An 11,433-nucleotide genomic window follows, 5' to 3' on the forward strand; every position below is an offset into this window, starting at 1 on the left:
AAAAACTCGCCAAGATCTTCGGCAGCATGTCCTTCGAGTCGTCTGCGGACTTCAGTATAAGCAGCGACTCAGACAGCGTCGACAGCTTTAGCTTCATCGACAAATCTACTTCTGTTAGGGAGGTCTTCGCTGATCTATACAATGGTGTCACCAATCCTGACAAAGGTCAAACTTGAAAATACCATCAAATATATGCAATCGGAGAAGCAAGTCGCCCACAGGAGGAGACATCCGAGGCTTTCGATGATGCGGGAAATCCGTACATCGATCCCGCTGATCTTACACGAGGTTTGGGAACCAAATATGTTGGACCTGCAACATGACAGATGGTACAACTCCCGCAAGCAGTTTGGGACAGAGTCGCAAGAGCTATCGACGGCACGGAGCCGATGACTACGGCTGCCACAGCTGAAGAGTTACAAGCATACCAATATAGACTCGCCCGTGCTAGACGAGAACTCGAAAAACAGAAAGCTGCGCTGGATAGAAGGCAAGCCGCGGCTTCCGAGTCAAGCAGGCAAAGAGCTGAGTTGAGTCGACAATCAGGCACTTCAGGAGGAGGTAGTCACAGAGCAGCTCGCAACAGGGCAAGGTCTCGGTTGCAGCATATACCTGAGGCCGAGAGGGAGAACCTAGTCCAAAACCTCGACATGTCCTTTATGTCGATAGATACAAGGGGGAATATTATTCCAAAGACACCAGAAGCTGGGTATATGGCGACACAGGCTTTCATCCTGGCGTCCAGGCCACCTCCCGGAGATCCAAGAGAAGCATTGTATAACATGGACATGGCAGGATGCGGAGTCATGGGAACAGCGTTCGCGGGCACAAGCACGCCTCCTGAAGGCTCTGCGAGGCAAAATAGTCCACGACCTACAGCAGTAGTGCAGGACCCTCCAAGAACAAGTGGGGCAAGAGATACAACTACACAGGCAAGGGTCGATAGAGCGCGACAAGAAAGAAGAGAACGTCGGCACTCACCAGAGGTTGACGAGGAGGATTTGTGTGGGCTCCCGTGCTTCACGCGGCAAGTTCGCAAAACACGGGTTCCATTCGGGTTTAAGTTGCCCGACAATTACAAAAAGTTCGATGGCCTGGAAGATCCTGAGGATTGGTTAATCGACTACCTGGAGACGGTGAAATTGATGGGCGGAACCAGAGCAACGGCCATGCAAAGCATCCAGGTGCACTTGAGTGGAGTGGCACGGTCATGGATAAAAAAGCTGCCTCTTGGTTCCATCGACAGGTGGGAAAATTTCGAGGACATATTCGTGAAGAATTTCTTGTCTACGTGCAAGAAACCCGCGTCGCTGGAGCAGCTCAGGGCCTGCAGACAAAAGTATGATGAATCGATGAGGATGTATATCCAGAGGTGGAACATCATCAAAAACTCGGCAGAAAACATATCTGACGAGAGAGCAATAAACGCGTTTGTTGCTGGAATCCGAAGGAAGGACTTTGTCGAGGATTTGGGAAGAACCAACCCGAAAACAATACCATCACTCATGGAGATAGCGAATCGCTGGGCAGATGGAGAAGATGCTGTTCATAATAAGCGGCACAGGTCGCCTGAGGATGAGCGCAACCGAAACTTTCAAAATAGGCGATGTTTTTCTCGACAGTTCTCAGAATATGATGCTCCCGGCCAAATATCGGCTGGTTTCCAAGGAAACAGCGGGGGAAATAATCGGGAGGATTATCAAAAAAGTGGTGAGCAGCGTAATGATTACAAGGACGGTTCCCGTCCCAACAGGCAAAATAATGGACCGAAATTTCAGAGGCCGTATGTACCACCCGAGGATCTCTTGACGGACCATGCCAAATGCACTTTTTCCTCGACAACAATGGAAAGAGGCAGTCAGGACATCTGCAGAAGGACTGCCGAACTTTTCTAGCACTACATCGATATGTAGGGCATACCAGCACGCAAGCAGTAAACAAAAACCCCCAGGGGCCAAGGAGTGAGATTCACCTTCCACCTCCACCCGCAATCACGGACGAAAATTGGCACCAGTTGCAAATAGCGGCAGCTCCACAACTAGGTCCTTATATCGACACCAATGGCGCGGTCTCGATGATTCAGAAGGGCAAGCCCTCCAACAGAACTCAGAAAGTAATCTCGCGACAAGTTTTTATGGCATAGAAGATGCCTCCACCAACAATCGAGTACCTCAATCGGTTGGGAAAAGACATTGGTTTCACCATAGCGGACCACCCGCAGCAAGTCCCGCGACCAGGGCAATCAACTTTGATCTTACCAGCGGTAATCGCAGGATTCGACGTTTCACGAGTATTCATAGATGGAGGTAGCAGCTTGAACCTCATGTATGCAGATACATTGAGGAAGATGAACATATCCTTGGCAAACTTATTACCAACTGACACGCGTTTCCATGGCATCACATCGGAGAAGCCGAGCTACCCATTGGGAAAGATCAATCTCGACGTTCAGTTTGGAACCTGAGAAAACTACAGAAGAGAGAGGTTGGAGTTTGAAGTCGTGGATTTCCCTATCGCATTATCATGCTTTGTTGGGGTGACCCGCCTATGCTAGGTTTATGGCAGTGCCACACTATACATATCTATTGTGGAGACTCCCTGGACCCAAAGGCCCAATCACAGTGAAAGGCAGCTTTGCATTAGCTGATAAGTGCAACAAGGATTTTCATCGGTTATCAGAAACTTTCGGGATGCAAGCAGAGTATATGGAATCAAGGCTAACAACTGACTACGACGTGTTGCCAGACGTAGGGAGGCTACTCAAGGAGCCAACCTTTGACACTACTAAAAATTCCAAGGAAGTGCAGATTCACCCGACAGATCCCAAGAAAACGACATCTATCGCAACAAACATGGACCTCGCATAGGAAAGCGCGCTCGTCGAGTTCCTCCGTGAGCGCTGGGAAATCTTCGCATGGTGTCCAGCTGACATGCCAGGAGTACCCGAGGAACTTGCTGAGCACCCTCTTAACTTAGATCCAATGGCGAGACCAATCAAACAACCTTTACGGCGTTTTTCAGAACCAAACCGCAAAGCTATGCTATCAGAAATCAATCGACTCAGAGAAGCTGGCTTTATCAAAGAGTTACATACGGAGGGCACATGGATAGCTAACCCAGTGTTGGTCCCGAAGAAAAACACAGAGGTCCTTCGCATGTGCGTCGACTTCACGTGTCTCAATAAACATTGTCCAAAGGATCACTTCCCCCTCCCGAGGATCGATCAAATCATCGACTCCACGGCAGGCTGTGAACGTCTTTCCTTCCTGGACGCATATTCTGGTTACAACCAGATCAGACTGAAAGAATAAGATGAAGTCAAAACAACTTTCATAACACCGTATGGTGTGTTTTGTTATAGAACAATGCCTTTTGGGCTTAAAAATGCGGGAGCAACATATCAGTGGATGATGCAGAAGTGTCTTGCTACACAGATCGGCAAGAACGTCCAAGTATATATCGATGATGTCGTCATAACAACAAAGCAGGGGCCAACCTTGATCGAGGATCTGAAGGAAACTTTCGACAACCTCGAAAAGTTCTGCCTCAAGCTGAACCCGACGAAGTGCTCCTTTGGCGTCCCTGCGGGAGAACTTCTCGGGTTTCTGGTGTCAGCAAGAGGAATCAAGGCCAACCCGAAGAAAATTCAAGCCATCTTAATGATGCAGATGCCAACAAAGTTAAAGGAAATACAAAAGCTAACTGGGCGAGCCGCAGCTTTAAGCAGATTCGTTGCCAGGCTGGGAGAAAAGGCGTTGCCGTTCTACGCCTTGATCAAACAGGGCGAAAAGTTCGAGTGGAACGAAGAAGCAGACAGAGCTTTCGAGGACCTCAAGCGCACAATCTCGACACCACCAATATTGGTGGCGCCCAAGGAAAAGGAACCTCTCCTGTTATATATCGCGGCCACGCCTCAAGTGGTTAGCACAGTACTTGTGGTTGAAAGAGAAGAAGAAGTGAAACTCCATGGAGTCCAGCGGCTGGTATACTTCATCAGTGAAGTTTTATCACCTTCAAAACAGTGGTACCCGCAGTACCAGAAGTTAGCATATGGAGTATTCACAACCGCAAGAAAACTGCGACACTATTTTTCGGCGCATCCGATAATAGTGGTCAATGAGGCGCCTTTATCCAATATATTAAACAACCCAGAAGCTACGGGTCGTGTCTCCCTTTGGGGAATAGAGATTTCCCCTCGGGACATCACATATGAGAAAAAGAAAGCAATAAAGTCGCAGATCTTACCAGACTTCGTCGCAGAGTGGATGGAGCTGCAAAATACGGGACCTCCAGATTTGTCGAGAACTTGGACTATGAACTTCGACGGGTCCAAGAGGCTAGAAGGAGCTGGGGCAGGCGTGATACTAGTATCACCTCAAGGCGACAAGCTGAAATACGTGCTACGGATGACGTTTCCAAACGCATCCAATAATGAGGTGGAGTACGAAGCACTCATACATGGGATGAAGATGGCGAAAGCCTGTGGAGCAACCCGATTAAAAATCTTCGGCAATTCACAGCTGGTGGCTCAAGGTGATGAATCAGTATGACGCGGTTAACGACAGTATGATAGCGTACAAAGAAGTATACAATGAACTCGAGAAACTTTTCGACGGGTGTGAAGTAAATCATATCAGCAGACTCAACAATGATGAAGCCGATGTTCTGGCAAACATCGGGTTGCAATGTTTAGCAATACCACCCGGTGTATTCTAGGAAGAGATAACTGAAAGGTCAACAAAGGCGAAGAAACAGCAGAAGGAGAAGGAGAAGGTTAAGAAAGCCTCGGGGGCTCCAGCAGCATCAGAGGCAAATACATCGGGAGATGAGGAGGAATCACATGTGATAATGATGGTACAAATCCCTTGGATGCAGGCTTACGTAGCATATATCCTAAGAAAAGAACTACCCGAAGATCCAGTAGAAGCAAGGCGAGTTACCAGACGATCCAAAGCCTTTACTGTGGTCAAAGGAGGCTCTACAAGCGAAGTATTTTGGGAGTACTACAGAGATGTGTTACACCCGAAGAAGGAAGGCTTATTCTGAAGGATGTACACAAGGGGGTGTGCGGACATCATGCAAGCAATCAAGCAATAGCAGCCAAAGTTTTCAGAGCAGGGTTCTACTGGTTGACAGCAATAGAAGATGCAAAGGACGTAGTACGCACTTGCGACGCGTGCCAAAGATTTGCGGCAAAACCTCACTCTCCGGCAGCAGAGCTGATGCAAATACCCTTGTCATGGCCTTTCGCTCAATGGGGCCTTGATATGGTGGTAAAACTACATAAAGCGTGGCCAGGAGATTACGAGTATATGCTGGTGGCTGTCGACAAGTTTACCAAGTGGATCGAGGCAAAACCAATAAATTCGCCAGATGCAACATCGGTGGTCAGCTTCGTCAAAGGTATCGTTTTTTTGTTCGGTGTTCCCAATAGTATTGTCACAGACAATGGCAGCAATTTCACTTCTAAGGAGTTCAAAGCATACTGCACAGAGATAGGCATCAAACTACACTTTGCGACAGTAGCGCATCCGCAAACCAATGGTCAAGTCGAGAAAGAAAATGGTATCATCTGCAATGGTATCAAGAAACGATTGATAACACCTCTGAAGAAAGCTCGACACACTTGGCCAGAAGAGTTGCCAAGCGTCCTATGGAGTATACGGACAACACCCAATACAGCAACACAAGAAACCCCGTTCTTCCTGGTCCATGGAGCCAAGGCAGTGCTCCCGATAGAAATAGAACACAATTCACCGAAAGTGGCGGAATATGATGAAAAATATGTTGCCTACCAAAAACCCACCGGCGAGCAGCGACGGGCAACACCGTAGAGCCGGGAGGCTCCCAGGACTGCGGTGGACCCTGGTCCCTCGGGCAACGGCCCGCAATGCTCCGGCACACGTCCTGGCGTTTGCGAGGGCGTGCCTCCTGACCTATACCTGGTCAGGAAGGTGATGGATTGCTTCGACTAGTTTCCTGCATGGCAAACACGTAAACATTAAATACGAGCCCCGATCGGCTCTTAGGTTGCCCTGTGGATCGGCTCAAAGAGCCGATTGCCCCATGGTTCACGTTAGATTTACAATGACATGGGGATCCTGCTTTATCGATATCAAGTTAAACTAATCTACGATAGTCTAGGGTTTTCACCGCATAATCGGAACATCCTACGCGTAGTTGAGCCTAGCAGATACGTAACATGATAGAAAACCAGCCCTAAAGAGGCCTAAAAACCAACGCGAAGTTGATCCCCGGAACAATCCCTCTAGGGCTTAATAAACCACACTTTACGCACTACCGGATCGTTCAACCCGTTTATAAGGCCTAACCATGCGGATATCAAACCAATCCTTGAAGAACAAGGAACACCTATAACGGATTAGATCTACTAAATAAAGAACAAGCAAGATGCTGCCCTTACACCTAAGATAGGCGTAAGGGCAGCTAGATATCGAGGGGTAGCGTAGCTAAGCAAGTATATCATGAAAGCATCGACGTCAGCCCCAAAACATCTACGATAAGGGTGTTGCTCGCCATCAAAAGGGCTTCAGCACGAGCAACACCAACAACGAATAAACGGATATCGCCTAGATCGCAAGATGCGATCTAGGCAGCATGTTGCTTACCGGGAGAAACCCTCGAAACAAGGGGTGGCGATGCGCCTAGATTGATTTGTTGTGAACGTGATCGTCCTCTTTCTCAATAATCCTAGATACATATTTATAGTCCGTAGACTTTCTAACTTGGGAATAAACCCAACCGTGTACGAGCTAAACTCTATCTCTTAATTCTAACCGACACGTAACCTACTATAATTTACAGATACAGGGCAATCTAGCCCAAACTTCTTATACAAGGCCGATTCAGGAATATTTTCCGTGCATATTCTCTAAGCCCATTTAATCACGGCCCATCTCTAGACTTGGTTAAATTCTGGTGATAACACATGCCCCCTGGTTTTGGTAATGATAATTTCAAAACCACTCAGTTTTTTTTTCTGGCCGATTTCGTGCATCGGCTCCATATTACCGTCCGTTATCTCATATTAGGTGCCCCCCGAGCCGAATCTTTCAAGTGATTGAAGATATCGGCTCTTGCTGATGAATGTTGGTCATGGCTTATCCCCAGGACCAATGTCGATCTCTTTTAGCTCATCAGCTGACGTAAACCCATACCCTAGCTTTCCGTCGCCTGTTAGATCGATGCTGAACACAGGCAGAACGTATGGCGAGGATAATTTTAGCCGATTGCTGGAATCGGCCTCCATGTTGATTGAATTGCTCAATGAAGGTTTACAACTTGTATGTGCTCCCTTACCGGAGGGAGCACGCTTGAGGTGAAATCCTCGCTTTTCATTTTTTTGGGGCCGAACGCAAGGATCGGCCTTGCCACGTATGTCGATGGATGTTGCTCTTGCTACTCTATCAGGCCGGTGGATAAGACCAGCCTCACCCTGTTTTTTGTCACCTCGATGCGATCACAGCCATTCAAACTGATTCCAGGGAGCGGCTCTTGGTCTTCCGAGTCCCAAATGTTCATGCCGGCTATTGAGACATCGATTGAGTCGTCTGCATGCATGACTTCCACGTCATCTCCATCCCATTGTATCAGGCATTGGTGCATTGTAGATGGAATGCAGCAGTTGGCGTGAATCCAATCCCTTCCTAGCAGGACAGCGTAGGTGCTCTTGCTGTCGACGATGAAGAATGTTGTTGGGATTGTTTTTCGGCCTACGGTTAGATCCACGTTCAGAACGCCTTGCGTCCCTGATGCTTGGCCGTTGAAGTCGTTTAGTGTGACGTTGGTTTTGATCAGATCTGCACCGGAGCGTCCCAAACGCCGTAGCATGGAATACGGCATTATATTGACTGCCGCTCCCGTGTCAACCAACATCCTGCCGACAGGCTGCCCATTGATATAACCCTTTAGGTACAGGGCCTTCATATGTTTGTAGCCCTTCTCTCGTGGCTTTTCAAATATAACCGGCCGTGGACCGCAGTCAAACTGTGCTATCGGCACTTCTTCAGTTCCCAGAGCACGAAACTCCGACGGAAGTATGAATACCATGTTTGTGCCAGCCGATGTACTCCCATCGGCTTTTACTTGCCTGGGGCGCCACACTTTCTTTGGTGGACGACTCTCCTCGTCCAAAGTCTGCTGAATTTTCACGGCCAGATCGGGCCGCGCTTTCCTCAACGTGTGCAAGTATTGCGCTTCGGCTTGCTCCAAGCTACGTAGCCGCTGAACCCTACGCTTTTGGGAGTGGCTGAGTCCATCGGGGCACCACCTTGGCCGGTGGTACCTATCCTCTTCTTCATCTTCTGACTCCTCAAAGTCTTCATCTTGAGATGACTCAGCTCGTTTGTTCCGTGGCGGGAGAGGCCCTAGACGCTTGAAAACTGAAACTTCCCCTGCATCCTTCTTCCGGCGTCTACACTCTGGGCAGTTGTCGACTGTAGGCAATCGGCTCATTCCTGAATCCCAGCAGTGTTTAAAGAAGGGACAGTCCCAGTGTCTATCCATGTCTTCCTGCTCCCTTGACCTCCCCTTAGTGCGGTGCTCATATCCTTCGTCGTCTCTATCATACCGACGACGTCTTCCGTTGTCTACGTCAGACCGATGATGTCTCTCATCATCTTTGTCGTACTGCCGACGTCGGTCATACTGATACTCATATTTGTTAAGGAGATGCATGGAGAGTGGTCATTGATATCGCACGCTTCTCACTTGTTCCTCGGTGAGGTACCGTCTGTCATCATATCGGGGCCGGTCGCGTGGATCGGCCTCCTCTTTTTCCTTGCCGCGGGAGTGACTGCTTTCCTCTTTATCCTTGCCATGGGGGCGTACAGGCCCTGCCATGTTAACATCGAACGAGAAATCTAGCCGACGCCTCGCGGAGTGATTGGGTTCCACCATGTTGACGCCAGGGAACGGATGTGTGTCCACTTTCATGGCAAACTGCCCAAAGAGCAATCGGCCTTGTTCTATCGCCGCCTGGATCTGCTGACGAAACCCTTTGCAGTCATTGGTGGTATGGGTGAACGAGTGATGCCACTTGCAGTACGGCCTCCCGTTCATTTCTTGCGTCGTAGGGATTTTATGGCCTTCGGGTAACTTCAGCCGTTTTTCCTTAAGCAATAAATCAAATATCTGCTCGGCTTTGCTCACATCGAAGTCAAACCCTTTTGCAGGCCCTTGTGGTTTCACCCATTTGCAGGACACAGGAGCTGCCCCCGAGCCCATTCAGCCACGGCTACTTCCAGGTCTTCTGGAGACTCTTCAGCTTCTTCCATCTCGACCAGGCCTACCGGACGCTTGAACTTGTCTTGGTACAATTCAGGGTGTCGCTGCTCATACGATGTGAGTTTCTGGACCATGTGCGACAGTGAATTGTACTCTGCGTGGAAAGCCAGATCCTTGATCGGCGTGGCGAGGCCCAAAACTGCCAGATCGACTGCTTCCTTTTCAGTTAAACGAACCGAATAACATCGGTTCCTAACAGTTCTGAAACGTTGAATATATTCTGACACCGTTTCTCCCCGCTTCTGCCGTACTTGCGTTAGATCGGCAATGCCAGCTTTGGTAGCTTCTGAGTGATATTGCACATGAAACTGCTCCTCCAGCTGCTTCCACGTCCGGACTGAGTTTGGCGGCAACGAGGTGTACCACCCAAAGGCCGCTCCCGTCAGAGATTGTGCAAAGAACCTTACACGTAATGGATCTAATGCTGAAATCATGCCCAGCTGTGCTAAATATCGGCTCACGTGCTCTATTGAGCTAGACCCTTCTGCTCCATTGAATTTTGAGAACTCAGGGAGCCGATATTTGGGTGGCAGCGGGATCAAGTCATACTCGTCCGGGTACGGCTTGGAATAGCCGATTGTTTTCCTCTTCCGCAAGATGCCGAACTGATCTCTCAAGATGGTGCTGATTTGTTCCATGGTATTAGCCGTAGGGACCGAGCTCTCATGACTCGTTCTGGTAGCATATTTAGCTAGCCATGCTTGTTTGTCGGCGTCTGCTCCAGGAATCCCTGCCGGTGCAATCTGGTTCGTGCGCGCCAAGGCATTGCAGTCCGGGACGTATGTGCACACGTATCCATGTGGGATCTCCTTAGGAGGCTCATATAGGAATTGGCAATCGCTAGGGTCACCTCCAACCTTGTAGACGACGTACGCCGGTGAACCCGGTGGCTCTGGCGCTGCAAGCGCGAATGGTAGTGGCGGTCTGATCTGGAGCGGTATTTCTCCCTGGTGAGTCCCTAGGGTAGGTCCTGACGGAGAGTACTGATGCTTCATGATTTCCTGCACCACAGGAACCGCAACGCGCTCGAAAGCGTTCACCAAGCTCTCAGAATGGCGGTGCAGAGAATGAGCCACCATGTAATTAATTTCCTGGCGCAGAGCTCTGGTGCGTTCCTCTGAAGGGGTAGACAGGTCCACTTCATCAAGAACACCTTCAGGGGAGAACCCCTTCCACCTTATGCCATGTGAACGGGTCCTCATGAAGGAGCCGATGAGATCGGCTTCCAAGATGGCTTTCATCTCATCATACTTCTTCTTTTGCTCTTCAGGCAGATCTGCGTACGTGACTGGTTCGCCCACCACCTCATCCGCAGCTTTTGACATGGTTGCTGCAGATGTCGATGTTGTTGTTGTTGTAGAGTGTCCCACCGGGCGTGCCAGAATGTGTTGCCTACCAAAAACCCACCGGCGAGCAGCGACGGGCAACACCGTAGAGCCGGGAGGCTCCCAGGACTGCGGTGGACCCTGGTCCCTCGGGCAACGGCCCGCAATGCTCCGGCACACGTCCTGGCGTTTGCGAGGGCGTGCCACCTGACCTATACCTGGTCAGGAAGGTGATTGCTTCGACTAGTTTCCTGCATGGCAAACACATAAACATTAAATACGAGCCCCGATCGGCTCTTAGGTTGCCCTGTGGATCGGCTCAAAGAGCCGATTGCCCCATGGTTCACGTTAGATTTACAATGACATGGGGATCCTACTTTATCGATATCAAGTTAAACTAATCTACGATAGTCTAGGGTTTTCACCGCATAATCGGAACATCCTACGCGTAGTTGAGCCTAGCAGATACGTAAGATGATATAAAACCAGCCATAAAGAGGCCTAAAAACCAACGCGAAGTTGATCCCCGGAACAATCCCTCTAGGGCTTAATAAACCACACTTTACGCACTACCGGATCGTTCAACCCGTTTATAAGGCCTAACCATGCGGATATCAAATCAATCCTTGAAGAACAAGGAACAACTATAACGGATTAGATCTACTAAATAAAGAACAAGCAAGATGCTGCCCTTACACCTAAGATAGGCGTAAGGGCAGCTAGATATTGAGGGGTAGCGTAGCTAAGCAAGTATATCATGAAAGCATCGATGTCAGCCCCAAAACATCTACGATAAGGGTGT

Source organism: Lolium rigidum, chromosome 4, assembly GCF_022539505.1.
Source record: "Lolium rigidum isolate FL_2022 chromosome 4, APGP_CSIRO_Lrig_0.1, whole genome shotgun sequence".
Taxonomy (NCBI): domain Eukaryota; kingdom Viridiplantae; phylum Streptophyta; class Magnoliopsida; order Poales; family Poaceae; genus Lolium; species Lolium rigidum.